We start from the raw sequence: 26447 nt of genomic DNA, 5'->3' as shown, positions 1-26447 counted from the left end.
ACCTTGAGCTCGCACTTCCTCAAGGTGAGATATGGGATGTTATAGATAAGATATTTCAACCATTTGAATTTTAGAAAGCTTCACATTTTTTTTTGTTTTTGATGTTTCCAAGACTTAAACTATTGATTTGTTCATGCTGATATTGGGCTTGTTCGAATCATAGGTGCTTCATATATCCATCGTGCAAAATAGAATCCATAGGTGGAAGTATAACGAGCATAGGTTGTTGTAGTAGGACAAGATTCACTACAGGATCTTAATGTAGCTAAGATCCTAACGGAGGTGGAGCACCTCTTGGAGGGGTTGACACATGGGATAGATGAGACCATGTTCGACCATATTCTAATGCGACTTTGGAAACAAACTATTGGAGTGCCTAGCCGTATTGGTCAGCTATTGCGCAAGATAACTCATGTAGTGGCTTGTCATCATGAGAACTATGATTAGTCTACTTTGATATTTACATGTAGTTTTTTATATGGGCCTTATGGCCATATGTGTCTCGGGCAAAATTTTTGTAAAACGAAACTTCATATATATATATATATATATATAGTTCTTTCATATTCATATTTTTCTTTAAATGATGTGATGTATATTGAAACTTATTTACATTCATTGCAAATGTCTATATAAAACATGATTAGCAAGCACATATGTCATTGTGTTTAGATTTCTAGAAATGTGTTCATATTGTATGAAATAAAATTGTCTTTCTAGAAGACTAACACTTAAAAATATATGCAAGATGGTGGGACTTGTAACCAAATAAACATTAGAAAGTTGTAGTACCAAGAGCTGTGAGTTAATTCTAATGACTAAATGGTAGACACCATGTGAAATAGCATAAGACAATAACTTGGCAATGGCGCTATGCTCAATGATGTTGTTGGTAGAGAAACCAATACAAATCCATCATAGACTCACTAACTTTCCATTTGGAGCAAATATAGCCCATGCTATGAAGGATAGGTTCCAAGTACTACGACTAGCACCATCAACATAACCAAAATATGGTTCAAGGGATGCCGACATATGGAAACCAAATGTAAAAGTTATAAAACAAAACCTTAGGAGACTCTAAAGAGACACACCACAAAAAACTCAACAAACCTATAGATAGTATGTACAAAGTGTTACTACGCATGAGATCAATCATAGTATTTTTTTAGGTATAGACCATTCCCAGGCCATGCGGTGGAATTGCATCAAAATCAACTAACTCATAGGCCCCTTTTGCAAAAACACACTTAACAATATATGAACCTGGACACATAGGTTGGAACTTTCCTCATCCTAACTTATTAGATTCTTGGTCATATAAAAGAAAAAGCTCTCCTTTGAACAAGACATGAGGCTTGAAACTTTTGTGGTATTGTGCCATGATACATGTTTTATGAGATTCATTAGTTATGGTTGCATCATGGTGTGTCTCAGCTAATTGATTCAAATGTAAAAGACATTCCTCTTCTATAGAAGTGGCAGGAAGAATTTTGACAACTAGTTTTAGTGACAAAATCTCACATTCAATTGGAAGCATTGCTTCCAGACTATAAACCAACTAAAAGGGTGTAAATTTGGTAACACTCCTTAATGAGGTTTGATATGCCTATTAGGAAACATAAAGAAGAAAAATCCACTCCAATTTATGGACCCCTACCATATGTCCAATCATAATTTTGAGAAATTTGTTGATAGCCTCAACCTATTCGTTAAGCTGAGGATAACAAGGAGTGGAACTTTCATGGGAGGATCCCAACTTAGCAGTTAGTTTAGTCATTATATGGTTCCAGAAATTCTTTCCATGATCCATAACTATGGCTTGTGAAACACAAAACCATGTGATAAAGTGATTGAAAAAGAAATATGCATTTGTTTCGCTAGTGTTGTTAAATGTAGGCATTGCATTAACCCATTTAGTAAAATAATCTACTACGACAATGATATAACTATGACCCCAAGCTAAGTGAGGGTTACATGCTATAATCTCAATACAACATTGTGAAAAAGGTCTAATAGTGATAATGGGATGCAATGGATCAGGGGGAGCATGGGTCTTATGATCATAAAATTGGCATGCATGACACTTTTGGACAACGAGAATACAATATCGAAAAATGGTAGGCTAAAAGTAACCTAGGATCTTTGGTGCAGTAGAATAACTAGATAAATGACAACCACATGCCCCTAAGTGGCATTCATCAAGGACTTTCTTGGCCTTCTTATGTGTGAGGCACCTTTGTAAAATTGTACGAATACCGCATCGATAAAGGGTGTCACCAATGATGATGTAATTCTTGGCTTGGTATTGAATATGTCATTGCTCATAGCGAGAGTTATTAGATCAGAAAGTCTGGGTTTGGAGATATATCAGAATGTCTCCATACTATGGGTGAAATGAAGAAATCAGAAACAATTGTAGTTTTCCAAAGCAAGATGTAATGGCAGAGCCTTTGAACAGATTGAACGGCCTCCAAAGCCAACGTTTCTATGTGGGTATACTTGATTTTGATATCATTGAGATTCTGACTCGGATATAGGGTGTTATGTCCCTACATCTTCTTCTTGGACCAATACCATTGTTATAGTAGAAATGGCAGTAGTGAGATATAGGAAATAGTCACGCTGATAATCAAGAGGATATAAGAGAGATGTGAGAACTAGTACAACTTTCAGGGCATCAAATGCTTTCGTAGCAGCATTGTCCCAATGGAAGGGAACCCCTTTCTTAAGTAGGAGATTGAATCCTTTGGTCAATTCAGTGTGATTAGGGACAAAACTTTGTAGGAAGTTATATTTCCCTTGAAGTCGTTGAAGCTGAATGAGCGAAGAAGGTGTAGGCAGGTCGATTTCTTGTGAGACGAACTCCATGTTTTGAAATAATAAAACCAAGAATTCAACTAGAAATGATGCAAAACACACATTTTTGTGGCTTTTGTTGAATATTATAGTGTTTACACCATAAGAAGATGGCCCTAAGATGCATTGGGTGATCAACCTGATACTTAGAATGAGTAGGGAGATCATCCAAATAAGGTTGCATGATGTGTTCAATATCATGAAAAACATAATCCATTTCGCATTGAAACATAGCTCTAACATTCTTTAAACCAAATGGGAGATTCTAGTAGGAAAATATACCCTAGGGATAGATAAATGCATTGTTTTGTTGATCCGTTGGGAGAATTTTGATTTGATTATATTCGGAGAAACCATTCATGAATGAATACAACGGTGCAGTCGTCAACAATCTGGTCGATGATCAAGGTTGGGTAACTTTCCTTTGGACAAGCATGATTCACATCTTAATAATCGACACATACATGCATTGTCCCCTGTTTCTTCATGACAGGTAAAATATTTGACACCCAATTAGTCAGAGGAATGATGTATATGAAACCAACACAAAGGAGTCTTTCAACTTCACTCTTTATCTCAGAAACCTTCTTTGGATGGACTAGATGAAAGCATTAATGGATTGGTTTAGCATCAAGATACATTTTAATTTCATGCACCATTATATTTTGGTTGATACCTAGCATTTCCTCATATTTCCATGCAAAGACATCACAAAACTCCTGAAATAGGGCTTTATAGGTCTCATTCTCGGATGGAGAGAAAGATGTGCCAATGTGTATATTTTTACAATACCTAGTTTAACAGAGATATCAAGAGGTATCGTTGATGAGCCCCAGTATTGCAACAAGGATATTGTATCTCCTAGGGTGACCAACTTTACTTTATCAACCTAGGGTTCATTCAAACTTGGAGGTGATAGTGCTATATGCACAACAGATGCAATAGTCTACTCTTGTCACTTCTAAACTGGGCCGATAGACCACTAGGGTTTTTCATACTAGTCTTGTATTGACTAGAAGGAGGCTAACTACTAATAGTGAATGTAAAGCTACCTCTAATGCAGAAAGTAAATGCTTGCCTATGTTAAGGAAATGAAGTGTTGAATAGAAAGTGCTATGAAATGACATGAAATTACCTAGCTAAGAATTAACACACATTACGTGTAGAAGTTACTTAATTTAACCTTGCATTCTATCATCTAGTTATCTATATTAAGTAAGAATGGGAATGATCTTAACATTGCTAAGACTGATCTATGCATGCACTAGTTAAATTTTGCAGAAATAGTCTTTTGGTTTTCACTTCAGAAATGTAATTGTTAATCTAAACACGTTGATCTTTTGCAGGGGAGGAAGGTATGGGAAAATTGTTCAAAAATGACATTAAGGGGTATGGAGGTCAAGTTGAAGGCCTACCCTAGTCTATGATCATCATTTCTGCCCAAAACAGTCTAAAACAAGCTGCTACAGGGTTTTTTGTAGTTACTACAGGATTTCTTGTAGTTACTACAGGATGTCCTAATTTACTACATGTTGGGAACGGGTTCCCCGAAGAGAAATTTTGGGGCTAAAAGCCCATGTTTTGGGATAATTTTGTAATAAAGTTGTAAAGTGTCTGCATTGTGCGGTCGTGGAGGGTGAAGGTGTCAAGAGTCATAAAGGGTTGTCAGCCCTTATTTTGTAAAGTGTCAGGTCAGCTGTAAAGATCCACCCATGGTCTGCGAACCATGGGATTGTATAAAAAGGAGCTAAGTAAGTAAGCTCTAAGTAGTTAAGAAAAAAAAGGAAGAAAGTAGCGAAGTAGAGTGGAGAAGTCTAAGTATTCAGGGGTCTTAGCATAGGTAGAGGCTCTGCAGCTAAGTGCACAGAGGCCTATGGTGGAAGTTTGCAGCTGAGTGCACGAACCCCTGTAGCGATGTGTACAGGGCAGATAGAGTCTATATTAAACTGGAAGATATCAATAAATAGAATTATTCTGTAATTAGTGTGTATTTAGTTCCTATTAATGTATCTGATTATATTGATTTTCGGGTTTAATTTACAATGTTTATTTGATGCGTGAATATATTTGATTGTATCAGTTAATTGAACACAAGTAAGGATATCAGTTTACACAGCGCTAACTGTGATTGATTAGTAAGATAACTAAAACACTTGAGATAACTTGGGAACCTATACAATACATTATCATAGTTGTGCGAAAGTACCTGGACCACGGGTTAGGGCTGCACGAAGGACAATCATACACCTTCGCAAAGGTACTAAAGGGTAGAATAAAGGATAGACTGACAGAGCCCTAAGGCTTAGCGACCTGCACAAAAGTAGGGGTAGAGGGTATAAACTAACATCACGACCATCTCAGGTTGCAAAAACTTGGTTCTAGCATCACCCCATACCGCTTTGGGTGAGACTTCAGTCTGCACATCGTGGGCTGATGCTGAAAGGGCCAGTAGTGTAGGGATTTGTTTGGCTAACTAACGCTGAAACTGGGTTAGGGCCCACAAAGCCAACAAATGGTTCTATTGCTGGGATAGGAATCTGCATGAGAGATGTGTGATGTCGTATCAATATAATTCAACTAAGAAAGAGATTGAGGACTGGTTGGATAGAAAGATCCACGAATTCACAACGAAGGAGAACAGAAACATGTGACTGACAAGGGAATAGTTGCTAGACAGGTACCTATATACAGAAATCCATGAGATCTTTTTTTGTTCCTTTCCAGTTGAGTTATACGAGTGGATAGCAAAACTAGCGGATAGCTAAGGAAGGTGGAGGCTTGATGGTCCTATTGTCTAGATCATGGAGCTAGTACAAAAACTGGAAGCTTCTGAGGATAAGATCACCCGCACTGTCGATCATTGGCTGGATCATATCATAGAAGGATTCATGAAGGAATTCACGGTCGACACCTCAGTTAGTTACAATGAGGTAGAGTGGTGATTTTTCAAAGGACCATGAGGTAAGTACTTGAAGTCTTTAAATACACGAATTAAGATGTTATTGTGCGAAAAATAGGTTATGCATCTACCTTGATGTTCGAAGCTACGTCAAGTGGAAAGTCTTATAAGAATGAAGGATGAAAGGGCCCTGAATATAGCCCATTGATTTCACCTCCTTTGAGTAATGAAGAGGGATTAGCATAGGCTTGTCCACAAAGTGCAGTTCAGTTGATAAAACAACGATTCACGTGATTGCCACCTCCACCTACACCACCTCCAACTTCACCGTTGTCACCTGCGACTTCGTCCACACCATCACCACCTCGACCACAGTTCACCATGGCGAATTTAGTGAAGATGCCCTTGTTTAAGGGCTTGGGAAATGAGGACCCAGACCAGTTCTGGTTCATTGTAAAAGTTGTATGGGAAGCTTAGGGCATCGCAGATGATCACATGAATAAGGCAATGTTGGTTAGTTCTTTACAGGATGGTGCACTAACTTGGTACATAAAGTACTCTATTTATAACCCAAATGCTGGGTTGGCAGAGATCCAGACTGTGCTGAATAAAGAGTTTAGCAAACCTAAATCTAAGGCGTAATCAATTGTGGGGTTCAAGGAAATTGTGATGAAACCAGGTGAGACACCTTGGGAATTGGATTAGAGATTGAAGTGTAAACTCTGTGAAGCTAATATGAACTTAATAGATGGACAACACCACGAGTGGTTTGTGGCTTCACTCCTGCCTCACCTAAGGGTTTCACTTTCACAACAGAAGATTATGACTGAGGCAGAGGCCTTGGAGATTGCAATAAGACTACATGAAACACCGATGCAAGATCCAAATCTGGGGGTTCAATAGATCCATGCGCAGTTGCAAAATCTTTTCCTCAAAATGCAAAGCTTGAAGCAGGACATAACAGTTCGATCGGAGGTGCGCGAAGAGATATGGTGCCTGAAATGTAAGTGTCAAGGGCATGACAAAGACCACTTCCCGGTCTTTGCAAACTTTATTACAGGAGGAGGACCGATGCCTTTGAAGCTGAAAGCCTAAGCAGGACTGAGCATGGGGCCTGTGTTGTGTTGTGCTATATGTCAAATAGTAGGGAAACATATGACTGATAACTATCATTTGCTGCAGAAGATTATACAAACACCGTAGCAACTGTTCTGCAACTTCTGTTGGTCGGTAGATCATGATGAGCGCAACTACTGAAGTTATGAATTGATGATGGATAGAACACCGACCTATATAGTTTAGGTAGAAACGGGGCCACTTGACGAGATCGCTGAGATGGCGCGAACAGGGTTTTAGGGGCATGGATAAGGCCGAGGCAGAGGAGGACCTGGTAAAGGTCAGGGATAGCTGATCTATTACAATTTTGGAGGATGAGGACAATATGCCTATGAATGTACTAACCCAACATGCCCGTCATGAAAATATTGTACTCAGTTTGATCATGAGACGAAGGATTGTCTTACACTGATAGAGAGGATACACAACAAAGGGGTGCTACCACCGCAACTGACTCAAAACCAGCAAATGATAAGGGCTAAGCCTCGTGAAGAGGATCTGCATGTGAATATAGTGCTCTGAAGTGGAATTGAAATTGGTGATGATAAGGGGAAATAACCCGAAGACAGTGCATGGGTTCGCAATGCTCCAGTGAAGGACGCTGAATTTGATTTGGAGCGCGCATGAAAAATGTTCATGGAAGAAAAAAGAGCTTTGTTGAGGCCTCTACCTCAGGGAGCTGGGATAAGCCTATTCAGGAAATGGACCCTTCTATGCTCAAAACCTTTCTAGAGACTTGCATGAAGCTACTGCGTGATAGAAAGGCTGTAAAGGGGTTACAGGAACTTATAAATAGGTGCACCAGAAACGCTCCGAGTGAACCGCGCATGGTACAGAATATTGGTAAGCATAAGTTAAGGATAGGGCGTGAGATGAGACTCACCATATAGATAGGTACAGAATATTGGTAAGCATAAGGCAAGGACAGGACGTGAGATGAGACTTACCATACAGATAGGAAAATATGAAATGGATCAGGTTATTCTGGATCTGGGGTCAAACACAAACATTTTTTCGAAGTAGACTTGGGAGTGGTTGGGGAGACCCATGCTACAGTGGTCTCCGATTCAGTTAAGATGGAAAATTCACAGAAAGTAATCCCCATGGGACGATTGCAAGGAGTAACTGTAGGTATTGAAGGCATGAGTGCATTGGCTAACTTTGAAGTGATAGAAATTGTGGATGAAAATAACCCCTACCCTACGCTCCTTGGCATTGATTGGGCTACTAACATGAATGGGGTAATCAACCTAAAGAATAAAAAGATGATATTTGAAAAGAAATCACTTCGCGTAATAGTACCCATAGATCTTGCTAAAGGATCGCGCTATAGTGAACCAGTGCGTGATTACGAAAGCGATGACGATTTGGACTGCATATATAAAATAATAGCGTGAGACCAAGATTGGGTGAATCCAATAGTGGATGGCCGAATTACATGGGATCACGAGAGTTCATGCACCTCAGACTCGGATGAAGAATTAGAGCGCTAGAAAAGTCAGCTACATGAAGCAACTACGCTGAGCTATAACATGATGACCTAATTGCTGCGCTGTGTGTCATCAGAGGCATGAAATCTACCCACTTATGATGGCTTGAATGATGCGGATGTATTTTTGGATGCATTTGAGAGGGAAGTATGAGGGAAGCAGTGCTTCTAGGCTTTGGACTGAGCACTGCGCTCACGAGATGGTGGGGTACGCATAAGGGTAGTTTTGACGACTGATGTGAGTGTAGGATGATGATGAGAACACACTTTGGGAAGCTGAAGGTACAAGTGATAGACAAGTATGATGGGAAGGATGATTCGCACACACAATTGGCCAAATCGGCTAAGACCTATGGCGTGAATTCCCAACCTAAATGGGTGCCCTTGTTTTGTCACACCTTGAATGTCATCTCGATGAACTAGAACTTAGAGATAGAGCTTTGCCATGGCACAAGCGAATGGGATATTCTGCGCAAAGGATTCATAATTACGTTCAACTTCAAAGATGAGTTTGACTATATTGACGAAGCGCTACAAGAAGTTAAAGCAACAATCTTTAGGATACCACAAGATCCTTTGGATCTCATTCAACTTGATTGGACTAATCAGGTGAGCCACGTGATGGAATGCTATAACGTGACAATCAAAGAAGAATATGAGGACCCCCGAAAGATTGATATCCTTGAAACTGAGGGTCACTATGAGGTCGAGCAACTGTAGATCGAGAATCCTGATGTAACCGCACCACTAAAAATGAAACATGTAAATATTGTTACGAAGGCGAAGACTAAATTAGTGAAGATTGGAGATTACTAGGATGATGCGACGATAGATAAGGTTGACGAATTTATCCATGAATACAAGGATTTTTTCCCTACCAAGTTTACGGATTAAAGGGGATAATAGGAGACCTAGGTGTTATGAAGATGACATTAAAACCTAACGCGAAGTTGGTTAAGCAAAGACCTTACCATCTCAATCCGAAGTATAAGGAGAAGGTCCAGTTAGAGTTAGATAATATGCTAGTGGAAGGCATCATTGAGCTCATAGAAGAATTTGATTGGATGAGCCCAATGGTGGTACAGGAAAAGAAGTAGAAGGCTGAAATAAGGATATGTGTAGATCTCATAAAGTTGAATGATTCTTGTGTGAATGATCCTTTCCCAACTTTGTTCACTGATGAGGTATTGGATAATGTAGGTGGCTAGGAAGCGTACTCCTTCATTGATGGGTTTTCTGGGTATGATTAGATCAAAATCACGCCTGAAGATAGAAGCAATATGACCTTTGTGACTAAATGGGGATGTTTTCAGTACACTATAGTGCCTTTCGGATTTAAGAATGCACCTGCAATTTTTTCGCGTGTAGTCATTGCTGCATTCAAAGATTTCATTCATATGTTTCTAGAGGTCTACTTTGATGACTGGACTATGTTTTGGTTAGTAAAAGGCCATGTGGAAAGTTTGCGCTTAATGCTAGATACTTGTTGAATGTACCAGATAGAGCTCAATCTAAAAAATGTATGTTTTGTGTTCCTCTTGGGACTCTGATGGGTCATGTGGTTTGTAGACATGGACCGGTGGTAGATCTTGTGAATATCATATTGATACTTAACATGGAGGTGCCAAAGAGTGTGAAATAGCTAGGTGCAACCTTCAGACATACTGGGTACTACATGAAGTTTATCAAGGGTTATGCCCATATAACCACACCTATGGAGAACTTGTTGAAAAAGGATGTCACATTCTGTTGGAATGAGGACTGTCAGAAAAGATTCGATGTGCTGAAAAGAAAAATGGTCAACATGCCGATTTTAGTCTTCTCGGATTGGAAGAAGGAGTTTCATATACATGTAGATGCATCATGTATAACACTAGGAGCAGTATTGACAGAGGTCGACAGAGGAGACTTGGACCATCCTATAGCGTTAGCAAGCAAGAGGTTATTTAAGGCTGAGAAGAACTATTCCAACACTGAGCAGGAAGGATTAGACATGGTATACGGACTACAGAAGTTTAGACACTATTTGCTGGGTGGACGTTTTAAAATGTATATAGATCATTTTTCATTCAAATACCTAGTCAATAAGCCTATGTTGGGGGGGAGAATCTGTAGGTGGTTATTATTGTTCTAGGAGTATGATTTTGAAGTTATTGTGAATTCTGGATGACTGAACGCGGGACCAGACCATCTGTCATGCATCGAAACAGGGGAAGAGCCCACTAATTTGGAGGAGGGATTTCCTGATGCACAACTCTTTGTAGTGCACATCGTGGATGGTCACTTTGAAGACATCATACACTTCCTAACAACAGGAACTTCCCCGAAAGGCTACACCATCCAAAGAGAAAAAGGATTTAGTGGTGTGCGTGACAGACTTTTTTGTCATTGCCAAACATTTGTAAAAAATGGGGTTTGATGAAGTATTGCGACAATATGTACTAGAGTTTGAAAGAATCAGTATCCTCACGGACGCTCATGGGGGTGCCGCAGGAGGCCATTATGCAGGAAGAGTGACTACACAGAAGATTCTACGCATAGGGTTGTGGTGCCCAACCCTTCATCAGGATTCCAAAGCCTATTGCAGGGAGTGTGATGTGTATCAAAGTATTGGCTAGCCATCGCGGAGAGATGAGGTGCCCCTAAACCCACAAATGATGTTACAACCTTTCAAGAAATGGGCCATAGATTTTGTGGGACCCATTTAGCCTTGAGGAAAGAAGACGGGAGTGCGATACATTATCACCGTGACTAAGTATTTGAATCGATGGGTGGAGTCACAACCTATGAAGGACTACAAAGGCACGACCGCTGCAAAGTTTCTCTTTGAGTATGTATTGACGTGATTTGGGTGCCTAAAGGTTTTGATGAGTGATCGCGGTACACACATTCTGAATGAGACTATTAGCATGATGACAGAGGAATTTCCGGTGTATCACCAGAAAAGAATGCCTTATCACCCGTAGACTAATGGGATGGTGGAAGCATTCAATAAGGTGTTGGAGAAGGCACTGACCAAAGTTTGCGACGCTCAGTGAAGTGATTGGAACCTGTGCGTACCCGTAGTACTATAGGCCTATCGAACGACATGCAAAAAGTTGACTCGATAGATACCCTTTAGGCTTGTATATGGTGTTGAAGTAGTGATGCCAATGGAATACATTGTGCCTAGTCTGTTCATAGTGAACTCACAGGTATGACGGATTGCAAAGCCTTGGAAGAGAGGCTCGCATAGCTTGCTGAGTTTGAGGAAGAAATATTTCTAGCTAGATTTCAGCAATCGGTCCAAAAGAAACGTGAAAAAGCATGGCATGATCGTCACATTAGACTACGCAACTTTAAGGTAAATGATCTGGTTTTGTTATATGATAGCAAGTTTGATAAATTTCCAAGGAAATTTAGAATGCACTGGCTAGGGCCCTATGTCATTAAGGAGATTATTAATGGTGGAACAGTTCAGTTAGTTAAATTGAATGGAGATCCCTTCCCAGGAAAGATGATGGCAGCCAGTTAAGCCATACACTGATGATCCAGCCAGATGACTATTTGAAGGTAGCATAGTCTTAGTGCTTCAGGCTGCTAAAAGGAGGCGCGAGACTATAAACTACATTGCCTGGGTTGGGGAACTATGCAATTGGAGGATTGTGTGAAATGAGGGAATGTCATAGGGTTCGCGATAACGCGAAGAGAGTTGTGCTACCTAGGGAAAAACCATGTAGGTTAGCCAGAAAGTAACCATTAAAGTCACTATTCATGATTTGACAATGACAATGCGACCAAATGGAGTGGGCAGCCAACATTTAAGACAAAATTTATTGGTAAGATCCTTGGAAATATGCCACCAATCTGGCATTAATAGATTGAATGTGGGGGGAACGGTCGGATTTGAATTTAAAATGGACTATAAATTACAGGTGGAGACCCAACGAAAAACACTTGGCATTTTGAACATTATGTTGTTAAGCGCTTAGACGTGCCTGACCTGAACATTATTCGAAGAATTGCTTGACTGCCCAGTATTCGATCGATTTTCAAAGTCCAAATGCAATTTCATCTGCGATTTTATCCCAAGATCTGAGGCTATGAATGCCAAAGTAGTGACAGCCAAGGGGGCTGTGCCAGAGGTTTTTGTGGAGGCAAAATGATCTGCTCCAGAGGTTGCAGAGGTACTAGCTGAAGTCCCCAAGTCACCACGAATGCCTAGATCGAAGCCTACCACGACCAAAGAGAGTGCGAATGATAAGAAGGGCAAGTAGGCTGCAATACTAGTGCATGCATCACCTAGAAGAAACCCACAAAAGGACAAGACCACCACACAGGAAAAGGGAAATACCATTAACTTGGAGCCAGACACGGATGAAATTGAGGACATCCTGATGGATGATGAGGATTTGGGGGTGGAAGTTGAGGACGTTGAAGTCAAGGGTTCTGATCCTATCACTAAGTTGCCTGAATACATCCCTCCATGAAAAGACAAGACCCAAGTGCTGAAGGACATCGACGAAAGCAAGGTCGCCCTACACATACCTCTTCTTCCGGACGAGATTGTCTTTGAAGGACTGTGCTTGGGGCGGGTTCCTCTATTTAAACTAGAAGATTGGGGCTTAGATGATAATGAGAAGTTCCTGCACTTGGCGATAGAACAGCTAATGCACCATGTTGTTCACACAACCACAGGATGACTGCATTGGAACCACGGAAGTGGCTCAGGGGTGTAGACAAAGCAGGTCTACTCAAACTGCTATGGGTGCTACACTACAACCGCACACCCATTACAGTATTGGTCATCAAGCAGTTGTTATGCTTGGTGTAGGATGAGTGTTTGTGGCTGGAGGAGCCGATATCCATCACCAACAGGTTGTTCCATAGGATCACGTGGCTACCTTATATAGGGTAGAATTCGGCCATGATGTTTGGCAGAAGAGGTGGTGAGCAGGCCCTCACGAAGGCAATGAAGGAGAAATTAAAGCTCACGAAGAAGTTGCGTAGCTATGCCATCTCGAGTATCTGTGACCTTGCGGTCAAGGTGGCCATGCAGATCTTGGCAGGAAAATTTATGCAGAAGTGTTGTGCAAATGAAGTGCTTGCACCCATCATTTTTCTAGCATCCCAATCCGTTGAAGGAGTCTAGTTTAATTAGGTGCGCTATCTCTGTGGCGAGTTCCTTGGGAACTGCTGCAAGGCACAAGAGCTCAGTAAGACCTTCCATGATGCGTGGCTCTTGCTATCCATTGTGATGGTAGCCTAGGAGCTACCAAAAGACAGTCAATTCCCCTCAGTCATGCCAGACCTGCCAGAAGCAGTGAAGTATGCTTCGCTGTGGGTGACCAAGGATGCTTAACGCATCAAGGATAGCAATATCTTCTGGATGTTGATGGAAATGAACATACACATGGCTATCAATCACAAACCATGATTGTTGCCTACTATGTTTTCCAAATTGTAGGACTACGTGGAGTTCAAGGCAAACTTTCAATTTGTCGCAATTAGGGCATAGAAGGACCTTGAGTAGAAGTGGCATGACTTGCCTTACTTGGAAATGGACGATGCAATTGATGAAGCTCTTAATTACTGGCTGGCACAGTGATGCACTGCCTCAAGATAGAACAGCTGGCCAAGAAGAGGAAGAAGGAGGCTACTGACAAGGCCCAGGTAGAGCGCGATGCCACCCAATAGGTAGAAAACCAGATAGGCAAAACAGAGCATGGCTCTGACAAAAGTGTGAGGTCGCCTTCGCCTAAAATAGAGGAAGAAATGAACGAGAAAACATAGAAGCATGGAGCAGACCTACAAACAATGTTGTACTGCATCGAACATCCAAGAGAACAAGAAAAAGTGGGGTTGCAGAAGAAATCTAAGTCCAGTAGGATGTTGCTGGACCCAGTCACCCTAACAAAGGGAGATTTGAATGACAGTGGAGACACGGTAAGGGATGTCACTGCAGAGGTACTACAAAAGTTCGAGCAGAAGAAACAACAACTGTTGGGGGCCATCCAAATGGGTTTACATGAGCTACAAATCTGTGCATCAGAGGCTAGCATGGTGTCCACCAACCTCGCTATTGGTACTTCAGAAGTTGCTGAGATGTTGTGTGTGAAGGACTCCTGAGTGATAGTGTTTCTAGATGGAGCATTGACCACAAAAAACAAAGCTGACAGGCTTGCTGTCAGTGCCCTCAAGGGAGTGGGGTTGAACTTGGTAGCACTTCCTAGTGAGGTGCTCCACCTACTATAAGATGGGGTGATTGTGGAGTTGAGGGCTTGTGAAAAGTGCACTGTACAGGTGCTGAGTGAGCAGAAAATCAATAACATGCATCTAGCCCTACAGTGATACTCTACCATTTCCACCATGACTTAGGTAACCGATCGAAACAAGTGCATAGTTCAGGTCGTGGAGGAAGCATGTTGAATGGTCCCAAAGTTGGCCATTTTCGCAGGAGAACCGGTCGAGGTACGCGTTCGCAAGATCGCTACAGGGGTGCACGATGCTTGCACAGAGTTGGCTAAGGTTTAGCTGGAGTTCAACCTACAGATTTCAGATTTACAGTTGAAGGCCCAGCCTTCAACTCCGCTGGAAGTAAAGGAGTAGCATGCAACCATTGTCACAGAGGTGATAGCGGTGGTAGACAGTGTAGTAGTAGACTACACACAGCTCTTTGAATAGTTGTTTGAGGTCCTAATGAGTCTACAGGAGGATCCTAATGTACAACAGCTAGAGGCAGAGGCGTGAGAACTGCAGTAGTGTAATGACAAAGTAAACAGTACATCACACGCCGTCGTTCTCACACAGAGATTGGCAAAACTGTAGGAGGACAAAACATTGAAGGAACAAGTAAATGCAGCACAACACAAAGAGGCAGTGCTGAAGGCACGCTTGAAGCCCTGGTTGGACAAAGCTTATTCGGTCACGACCTCCATTGAAGGCAAGCCTGCTAATCTGCAAGCGATTCAGTAGAGGCTTCAGGCTGATAGTTCAGGACCAACGATAGAGTAGTTGGTTGAGGAGGTGAAGCAGGCGGCCACGTAGTGCACCATCGAAGTGGTAGTCATATAGGTTGAGCTGGGAGGTCTTAACGCTAAGATCCTCATGTCCGCAGACTGACTTGAGGGCAAGTCACCATGTTTGTGTTGGGGGCTTGTTGGGAATAGGTTCCCCCAAGAGTAGTTTTGGGGCTAAAAGCCCATGTTTCGGGATAATTTTGCAATAATGTTGTAAAGTTTCCACATTTTGTGGTTTTGGAATGCGAAGGTGTCAAGAGTCATAAAGGGATGTCCACCCTTATTATGTAAAGTGTCGAGTTGGCTATAAAGATCCACCCATGGTCCACGGACCAAGAGATTGTATGAAAGGGAGCTAAGTAATTAAGCTTTAAGTAGTTACAAAAAAAGGAAGTAAGTAGCGAAGTAGAGTGGAGAAGCCTAAGAGTTCTCGGGTCTTAGCATAGGTAGAGGCTCTGCAGCTGAGTACACAGAGGCCTAGGGTGAAAGTCTGCTGCTGAGTGTGCAGACCCCTGTAGCTGTGTGCGCAGGGCGGTTAGAGTTTGTATTAAACTAGAGGATATCAATAAAGAGAAGTATTTTGCAATTACTGTGTATTTAGTTCTTGTTAATGCATATGATTATATTGCATTTTGGGTTTAATTTATAATGTTTATTTGATGCGTGAATATATGTGATTGTATTGGTTAATTGAATGCAAGTAAGGATATCAGTTTATGCAGTGCTAACTGTGATTGATTAGTAAGATAAGTAAAACACTTGAGATAACTTGGGAACCTATACAATACGTTGTCATAGCTGCGTGAAAGTACCTGGACCATGGGTTAGGGCTGCGCGAAGGTCAATTGTACACCTTCGCGGAGGTACTGAAGGGCAGAATAAAGGGTAGAATGATAGAGCCCTAAGGCTTAGCGACCTGTGCGAAAGTAGGGGCAAAGGGTATAAACCGACATCACGACCATCTCAGGGTGTGGAAACTTGGTTCCAGCATCTGCCCATACTTTTTTAGGTGAGACTTCGGTCCACGCTCTACAGGCTGATGCCGAAAGGGCCAGTAGTGTAGGTATTTGTTTGGCTAACTAACGCTGAACCTAGGTCATGACCCACAAAGCCAACACTACAACAAACTTAATTGAAAGTTGTAGGAAGGTAGGGAAGGTGAAAGGAAGTGCTGGGAAGGTGTATGATGGTGGAATGAGGTATCGAGAAGGTGCACACTACCCAAGGATCAACCCAACTCTTCAAGATAGTTGGATTTTCTCAAGGTGGTTGTCCATGGTGGCTACAAAACAGAAATATGAATTGGTGATTAGTAGGATTTGGCAAGAGGTAGAGAAGACTTAGATGAGTCTCGTAGAATGAGTTCCTCCTTGTAGATTAGTAACTCCTACAACAACACATATTCATTTCTTCATTTATGCACAACTTTATGTAAATGTGGAAAATATGGGTTGATTTTGATAAACTAATTTATTGATATCTAATGGATAAAAACTACAGAATGGAATGCTTTCTAATCTACAACAAACTCAAGAAACCAAAATGAAAATTGTAGGTGCTTCTAAGAAATCATTAACAATGATCTACTCAATAAGAAATCCTAAGCTATGTAATAACCAAAAGATAAATCTATTTTTGGGGCTGTGAGAATGGGTCCCTCAAACCAGGATCCCATGAGGGAGATGAGGATGAGGCCACTCTCACAAGATTTTTTGAAGTTGTTTCTTTTACTACTGTAACATTGATCTATTTCTCCAACTAATGGAAGTAAAACCAACCAATCATGCAAAGACTTGTAAATTAAACAAAACAGAGATAAATTTAGCAATTAATCTATGATTCTAATGTAAGGATACATGTATATAAAGATGAACTTTTTCTGCTAGGGTTGGGCCCTAACCCAAGAGCTTCAACCCTCGTAGTCAACTCAATGCTAGATCAAAGAAACCCTTTTCATTAGCACCAAAATATAAAAAACTAACATGAGAATAATAGTCACAATATCTTACGCTTGAAATTGCCTCTTGGAAACAATAAAGGTCGAATCCTAATGAGGCCCTACGCCTTTTTATTTATACAATTAAAGCTACCAATAGTTCCTTAAAATTATGGAGGCTTGGCTCTAAAACTTGAGATTGATTTGTCTTCAACTATCACTGGCTTGGTTTCCAATGAACTTGGTGGGCTTGGCTGCTTCAAATTCTAAGCTAATGAGATCTGGTAGATGAAACCTTTAGTGATTAAGGAGTTAAGGAGGGAGACGCAATCTCGTAAAATACCTCTTGCTTGTCTACTTCGAGTTCTTGCACTTAAATTAGCCCAAAACTGTTCCAAATATTGCAATTAATGCACATTAGGCAACATAAAATAACATCTCACCTTTACCCTTCTCAGTAAGAAAAATATAATAAAATATGTAAAGAAATGTGAGAAAAGTTGATTTTAATAAGCCGAAGAGTGGCATTAAGGCCGATATAATTTACCTATTGACGAGCATCATCATCACTCCCTACTAAAAGTGTTGCTCATCCTCTAAGAAACTTAGTCTATGTCCATATATTTCATAGCTCTTGTGGCCTCTCTAATATCCTAGATATTTGTTGATGGAGTTTCCTCTTGTAGATAAAAACCTACATGTTTTTCTATTTCCTCCCACTACTTTCTTCTCTCTTCCCCTTCTCTACCTTCTAGAATACCCAATAGCAAGGGTGGAATGAGTTTCAAACCAATCCAATTGATTTTGAGTCTCTACAGTTCATTCTTATATAGTGTGGTCCTTTCTAGTGCATCTCTCATCTTTTCAGGGGAATGATACTCCCTGATCCTTAGGCTATATGGTAGGGTGCCCCATCTCCTTTGGCATGCTTGCTAGATTTCATTCTCTAGCAATCTCAAGGTGTTCTTTAAATGTGTGATTGCTTGCTCCTGTGTAGATATATATATTGGTGAAAGCTTGGGATCATTGGCGATGATGTTATGGGTGCTAATGATAGCCATTGAATTTATTTTTTCTGCTATGATGTAAAGGGGCTCCCTTTCTTCTCTTTCCAACATCCTCTTCACCTCCTTAGCCCTAGCCTCCTCATGATGCATCCATAATGAAAAGGCCATTAGTTGTAAGTCCCCTGACTTTTCATTGGGGTCCCACACATTCAAGTCTATTAAGGCCAAGTTATGCAAGTAGAATTCAGATATCTTGGCCTTACGCTCTATGGTGCTTTTGTCACATAGTTCAATGAACTGCCTATAGTATTGGAAATGCATATTCCCCTGTTGTGCTAGTATGTTTATCTAAAATTAAAGCCATTGATCTTTGAGGTACAAGGCATATGATTTTGGTGGCATCCTACACTGGAGTGCCTCCACGGAGAGGCTTGCCATGGTGGCCAATTGGCTCTCTTTCTCCTCTAACTACCTCCTTAGCCATGTGTTTTCTACCTCTAGCTGAGATATCATAATTTGTTCCCTATCTCTTATCCTAATCAACCCTATAACCATCTCTATTAAATTCTCTTCCATATGGCCCACATCCTCTACCTTCTTTGATTTGGAAATTGTCATTCAATGATGTGTCCTTCCTCTCTCCTTCTCAAGCTCAATGAAGAGAGGGATGGAAATTTCTTGTGGTATTACTTTATGTCCCTCAATGAATATGTAATAAGAGATTAGATTGGGCTGTGGGCTAGCTTCCTACAACTCTTGGGACTCTTCCTTAGATGTCTTTGGAGAATTTGCCCCCTCCTGCACTTGTGTTGTTGCTTCCTTGTCTTCCTTTTTTCCTTGTTGTCCTTCCTATTTCTTTTGTTGTGTTTCCTGTAGTGTTGATAGAGTTTCCTATAGGACTATCTGAGGATCTTGTAGGAGGATTTTTCCTTTCTGAAATGGGGTCAAATTTGCCTTGTCTTTATTTTCTCATTCTGACCTGGTGACATGTGTTCTAACATAGATGATAGGAGACTCTGGGGAAGCTTGTTTTGATGTGTGCTCTTCACCTTTTATTTCCAAGGAAACTATATTTTCTTGCTCTTTTGGTGAGTCCTCAATTGTAATTGGAGTCTTGGTGGGTTTTTTTGGTTTCCCTTGATTGATCCTAGTTCTCCTCCTTGTTTTGAAATAGAGGGGAGTCTTCCTCTCTCTTTTTGCTTTTGACTTGATAGGTGTGCTTAGGGAAGTCAATGCAACAGTTGCCTCCCTTTCAGTGTGTTTAGGAGACAACCTTGGAGATTACTCCCTTTCCTTAGTGTGTTACTTAGGGCTTGCTTCTTCCTTCCATTCTTTCTCTTCACTTTTCTCCTCTTATGATTCTTCTTTTGCTTCTTGTTCCTTTGTTTTCTCTATTTCTACCTCCTCTTACTCTTCTAGTTCTTCTTCTTCTTCTTATGCCTCCTCTTTAGGTTCTTCTTCATCTTCTTTTGGCTCCTCTTCAACACTAGAGTTATTTTCCCTATCATATTCAAGGGCTTATATTTAAATTACAACCTCTCTATCCATGTCTATAAATGTGGATCATTGAATGGGGATTCTTAGTTGACTCAAGGCATCCTCTAGTATTAGCTTAATAAGTCCATGGTGTGCCATTTGTTTATGTTTTTCCTACTGGACCTTTAGTATCCTCTCTATTATTGATTTCAACAATAAGTAGGGTACACTGAGTCTTTTGTGAATGGGTATCTCCTCTCCAAATCACAACTCATGGAGGAGTCTAAATTGATAGCCATAGATTATAATGAGCCTCCCTTCACAAGAAATATATTTGAGAATATAATAGATAACCTTATTCCAAGGGTAGGGAAGGCTTTCCCTTGTTATCCCATTTTTTTTCTTCAATTGTCTCTTCATCCCTTAAGAAGAAGTTTTTCTTTGCAAAAGTGATTGCAGCCTTATCCTACTTTCTCCATGGTATCCCTTGAGGAAGTGTAGTGATCCTGCTAATTACTTTAGGAGTAATTATAATTGATAGTCCTCTTACCGTAGTAGTAACACTGATTCTAGCCCAAGGGTTAAGTTCCATGGAAAATTCTTGAGATACATCATCATCATACCCTTTGAGCAGCTCAAAGAACCCCAACCAGTTATGCCTTCTAAATATTTCTACCATAGGGGGATGGAGGTGTATCCTAGATGTCTGTGTGGGTTCCCTTTTGTTAAACCCTCCTATCATGTCTCTTTTCTACTTGGAAAAATGTAGGGAGTTTGGTCGGCTAGCCTTATTTTTTAGGATGACTGAGAATTTATAATAGTGGTGGATGGCTGCAACTTCTCCCTATCTTTGCACAACTTTTAAACTATTAACAATTCTTTCAAAACACCTAAGACCACTGTAATCACTTAAAAACTCAGATTTTTTTTATTCCTAGCTATCAATTCAAAGAATAACAGATATGGGCCACCTACCTTTCACAATCATGCCTTGGATGAGGAGAATTTATGAGCAACTAGACCCTATGAACCCCGTTTTCATGTTCTTTGTAAATTTCCACTATTTCCTGTAGTTCTCTGTGTTTCCTGTACTTGTTCTTGTAGTTTTGTTTCTTGTAGGATAGCTAAAATAGGTTTGCCTCCTCGATGGCTCTCCAAGGTGGTCCCAGTCCTCTCTAATCTTGAAATGAACAATGAACAAATGGTACATGAGAGTTTGGAATGTTTTCTATTTATGGTTGATTTCTTGGAGCACTGTATTGGCTGGCAATGTACATGATTTCCTCTTTACGACTGTTGGCTCACCATTAGTTATCATGCAGCCTCCCCTCGTAATCATCACCCACTCTCACACAACTTAACTCGACCACAATTTCAACTAATTCTTCTTGATGTGATGTTGCCACGTGTAAGGCTGACTGGGAGTTCACTTTTTTGTTTTCAAGCTGAGGGTGGCCAAGTTAACTAGCCACCTCCAGCTTATAAAATCAAACTTTTTCATAGTCCTACACTTTTATGATATCACACTTAGTGAATAATTCAGATGAGGTTCCATACCTGTGCCCTCCTTCACCTGGTTGATGCATGCTAGAGGGTGACTCTGCTACGCTTCTTTTTGTTCAGGTAAGTGCTTTTCCTTGGTCACTTTTATGTATATTTCTTCCTATTGATGTGGTTGTCATCTTTATTGTTGTGCATAGGTGCTTGGTCTCTGCTACTATTGCTAAGCTCTGGATGAGAGTCATAGTGTTTGTAGGGGTGCTGGAGTTGTTTGCTTGCATGGGTGTAGGAGGAGAATCCATGGAGAAACTATTGTTGTGAGAACACAGGCTGCTACAAGGGCTCCTGTAGTTACTATAAGAAATCCTGCAGCTGCATTTTTCATCATTTTTTTGTTTTTTTCACTTGGAGGAGGAATGGGTGGTGATGTAGGAGTGGAAGGATGGAAATGGAGGATATGGAGTGGTAGGTGAATGAGGCCAATGATGGCATGGCCATTGGACTCCTTTTCTATTTATTTTTTTGTATTTTTTTTTTTTTTTTTCTGAGTGGTTTTTGATGGACATAGAGGTTGGTATGGTCATGAGCTGGTTTTAGGTGAGAGGTGGTGAGGAGTATGGTTCCATATTTTAACCTTGAAAAGGCCTACATCATCATTTTCCTATTGAAATTTCATTCCTATAGCATTTCAGGACATCATGTAGTACTAGAAGAAACTCCTGTAGTAACTACAAGAAACCCTAAAGAAGTAAGAGAACTGCATAAAACTAGTTTTTGATGCCTATAAGTGAGGATGGATTGTGGAGACATAGTAGGAATGGGAGATATGAAGTGAATTGAGGAAGAGTGGGCTGATGCTTGGCTTGCTATCCTCTAAACTTTGAGTCCTTTGCTTCCTTTAAAAACCTCCAAAAATCACATAATTTTATTAGTGGGAAGGTTTCAGGTCCTTGCCATCTCATTTTGTTTTTTTCTTCTTTCTTTTCTTCCTTTTTTTTTGAAATATAGACAGGTCACCTCAAAGGAAGTTTTCAACCTGTCTACCTACCCTAGGTGCCTCAAGGGAGGTTTTCACCCATCGATATCTTTATTTTTCTTTTTTCACTCTTGGGTTACCTTAAGGAGTTTTTCAACCCAAAAGTTGGCTTTAGGTGCCTCATAGAGGTTTTCACTTAGGTCCCTTATTGTTTTTTCTTTTTCATTTTTTTTCACTTTTTTCATTTTTTTCAAAAATAAAACTAGTCTTCAAGAATTTGGTGAGCTGGAAGCTGAGACGCCTCCAAGCACATTCACTTCCTCACTAATGGTACTGATGAAATCTTCCCTTGACATAGGTATTTTATCATTTTTCAATTTGCATCCATTGAAAATCAAAGGGATACCTTCTTCATCAATGGTCCTTATTTTCACAACCCCATGGTCATGGCACTTTTTTATTAGATATTGGCCCAACCACCTGGTTATCAATTTTCCTTCAAAGTCCTTGATCCTAGAGTCATATAGAAGAGCCCAATCACCTTCTTGAAAAACTTTTTCTTTGATTTTTTTGTCATGCCCATTGAGGAAAGTGTAACTAGGTTTGGTATTTACAAATGTAACATTGATCTTTGCACTTATCAAGAAAAAAATATTATTTTTTGTAAATCATATGAATGAGTTTCTTCCTCTTTTCATAGGTCTAGGAAAGTCAAATAGTCAAAGATATGTAAAGAGTTCTTCTTGAGCATATATGTAAATATATATACTAGTCTAAAAGGCCCTTCAGAACAAGCACAATCCTCCAAAGACAAGCACGAATATGTTTGCCAGCAAAATGATGAAGAAACAAAGTCATGTCGGCCTCAAGATAAATATAAATTACAAGTTGACTCACAAAGGAGACACAAAACTTCAGGTGGACATGTCGGCTCAAATATAGGGACAAACTACTATATATAGCAGCTTTCACCCTCGCATTTGGACAAGAAGGTTCTCGCACTCCTCTTTGAAATCTCGGTCAAGTTTAAAGGTTACAGATGTCTCAGAAAAGGTGAAGGACAGTGTTTCGGTTAGGGAAGGATACCTTTAGATTTTCGGATGAAGATGACTATTGTATACTCTCATATACCCTCATTGTTTAGGATGAGGATGATTATTGTATACTCTCACATACCCTCATAGTTTCGGATAAGGATGATTGTTGTATACTCTCACATACCCTCACAGTTTCGGATAAGGATGACTGTTGTACACTCTCACATACTCTCACAGTTGTGGATAAGGATGATTGTTGTACATACATAGCTACACTCTCAGTCAAGGTGCAGTCATGACCCTAACGTGGTCATGATCTCAGTAAAGGCTACAAGAAGACAATCATGATCTCAGTGAATGAAAGGAAAAATCTCCAATAGATATCTCAACATGGAAGATCTATTTGATGAAGACTTCAGTGAAGGGACAACAAAGATGTTGCAAGAGTAATGAATTGATGTAGTAGTGATGACCTCTGGTGCAACAATAAAGTGAGTATTGGTGTCTTGATCTTGGAGTGGCCTAGTAGGTCTAGGGTCATGGTCCTGGTGTTCATCAGTTAAAACTCCATAAGAAGAATTCAATGCATTTTTTCCTCATCGGGACAGAGAGGTTCTAACCTTGGTAGAAAGCCAAACATCTTATGTTCTTCTCTCTTTTCCTTGGTAGCAGTTTGATGAAGCTAATAGACACACACACTAATAATAAGAATAATATCAAGCTAAGGTAAAGAGAAAGAGCACTTCAAACATTGTTATCAAGTATAGATGAATCACATTAATCCCACTTGCCCTAGATTATTCAACATGGTATCAGAGCTATGCTGCTAAGGTCAAATGAAGGGTAAAAAAAGAGACACACAAGGATCTGTCTTCAAGGATTTCAAAACAGGTTGAAAGAATTAAAGGAGAAACTATACAACAAGCAAGTCAACAACTGTCATAATTACAGCCATGCACTTGCTCAGTTTGATGAAGTATGTTAGTGAGAACCACTTCTTGATCACTGAACTTTATCCATGTCATAAAATATAGTGTCATGGAAATAAATATATTGCAGAAGTAATCCAAGGAGGACCTTTTACAATCCATGATTACTTCATTGTCTCAGTATAGTTATTACATCAAGACAGTTTCGGTGATGAGACAGTCTATCTATATAGTGCCACCCATAGTTCATTTATGATATGCATTGACAAGTTTGGGCTCTCAATACATTGCCTCTCTACACAATGCACATAGACATCACAGTAAATTTCCATACCAATATACTTATCACAGTGTCAAATTATGTCTATGATCTCAATAGCATGGTGCTCGGATGAGATCATAGTATCACCAACATATCAAGAATATGTTGAAGTCAAAAATACCTTAAAATGAATTGGGAAGTTCATGAATCAGTCTCGGTGATGTCAAGACAACTGATGTCATGGTATTAGAAGACCTCCAAGGAATTACTATTGAAAGGATACTAATGATGGAAATCTCAAGCAAAAGAAGCATCAAGGTGAAGATCTCCTCTCCACACACCAAGAAAGTATATTTCAATTTTATAATCAAGATTTGTTTAAATGATTTCATGATTGCAAGGGGATTTATAAATTAGTTAGATAATCGAAATCCCTTGCATAGAATAAGGAGGATTGTCATAATACTCATAGAAAAGAGAAATCATTGATGTCTATGCAAAAGGTCTATGAAGGAGAAGCATTTTTTGAATGCATCAAGAAGACTCATAGGATTCTTATGAAATCACTTAAAGGTCCTTGCATGGAGAAAGGAGGAATGTAATTATCCTCATAGTTAAGAGAAGTCAGTAAACATGTCAAGGTCTCCTTTGAATTCATGGGAAGGAAGTCCTAAGGTTCTCTCATCCCTATGTAGCAAGAAAGGAGACATAAAAGAGATATGTGAAGTACTAGAAGATATACTCTTTGAAACAAAGTAACAAATATTATATCACTTAGACCTAATTGAAGTTAGTGAAAATTGAAGGAATATCTTCATGAGATCTCAAATGAGAGATCTAGGAAAGATGATAAGAAGGCATTCATCATTGATAAGCAAGGTAACTAATGTCTGTGAAAAAGAAGGTTACCTCTTCCTTCAATTTATGGTCTCTATGCTAGATAAGTATAGTGAAGATTTAATGCTATGGAAATATTTTGGAAGCTCATATCCCTCAAAGATGGAGGAAGCTAAAGAAAGGGGCCAAGAAAAGAGGGAGTATCAAATATCTCCTATGATTAAGATAGTATCCCTCACAAATGGGTCCTATCATAAGCTCATAAATCTTGTGTTATAAGATATGACAATGATAATAAGATGTACCATGGCATCATGGAAGCATTAGAAACAAGAGATCATGAAATCACCATGGGAATCATGAAGGACAAAACCCATGGTAGACAAATTTGTGCCATATTTATCTATTGGGAACCTCAATGGACATTGAAGAAAAGAGAGTCATCTAAGGCTCATCATACATCAAGTAAAAAAGGAAACATCTACCAATTGGGGATATACAAGATCCTCAAAAATTCTTTGATGGAATCCTCATCATAGGGTTCACTAATCTAGAGAGGAAGCAAGTGTTTCAGCAAGAACTCCAACTTATGGAATCCATGAGATAATGATGTGATGACATGAAGCAGATAAAGGGATTGAAGATCTCTTCAATCAAGGAAGTTGTTGGAAGAAGCCTAGATGACCAAAATGTAAAATGAGGTATGTATGCTTGTATTTAATATTATAATGGCATGCCATATGGTTGCAGGTAAGATGGATCATTACTTCTATCTTGAGAAATAAGACCAAGAGAGAAAGGATCTCCTCCTCTAAAAGGATGCAGGAAGGAATAAGTTACACTAGATGAAATCAACATAATATGTCCTCATATGAAGTATGAGGTGGTTGACTACAATGAAGAAACTTTGATTAAAAGCACCGGGGAATGGAATGTGTGAGAAAGCAAGAGATCATGGGATATGAAATAGTGATAAAGGCGATCAACATCCCAAAGACCAAGAATATTTGACTAGGAAATCTCCTGGAAAAGATATGAAGACTCTGATAAAATGTCTGAGAAAGATGGAGACCCTTGACAATGGACATCTTTGGGAGATGTGTCAACATGAATGAAAGATGTTGAT

The sequence above is a fragment of the Pinus tabuliformis genome, chromosome 2_2 (genome assembly GCF_031772625.1).
Source record: "Pinus tabuliformis cultivar Carrire ecotype Pingquan chromosome 2_2, CPIR1, whole genome shotgun sequence".
NCBI lineage: Eukaryota > Viridiplantae > Streptophyta > Pinopsida > Pinales > Pinaceae > Pinus > Pinus tabuliformis.
This window is presented reverse-complemented; position numbering follows the sequence as displayed.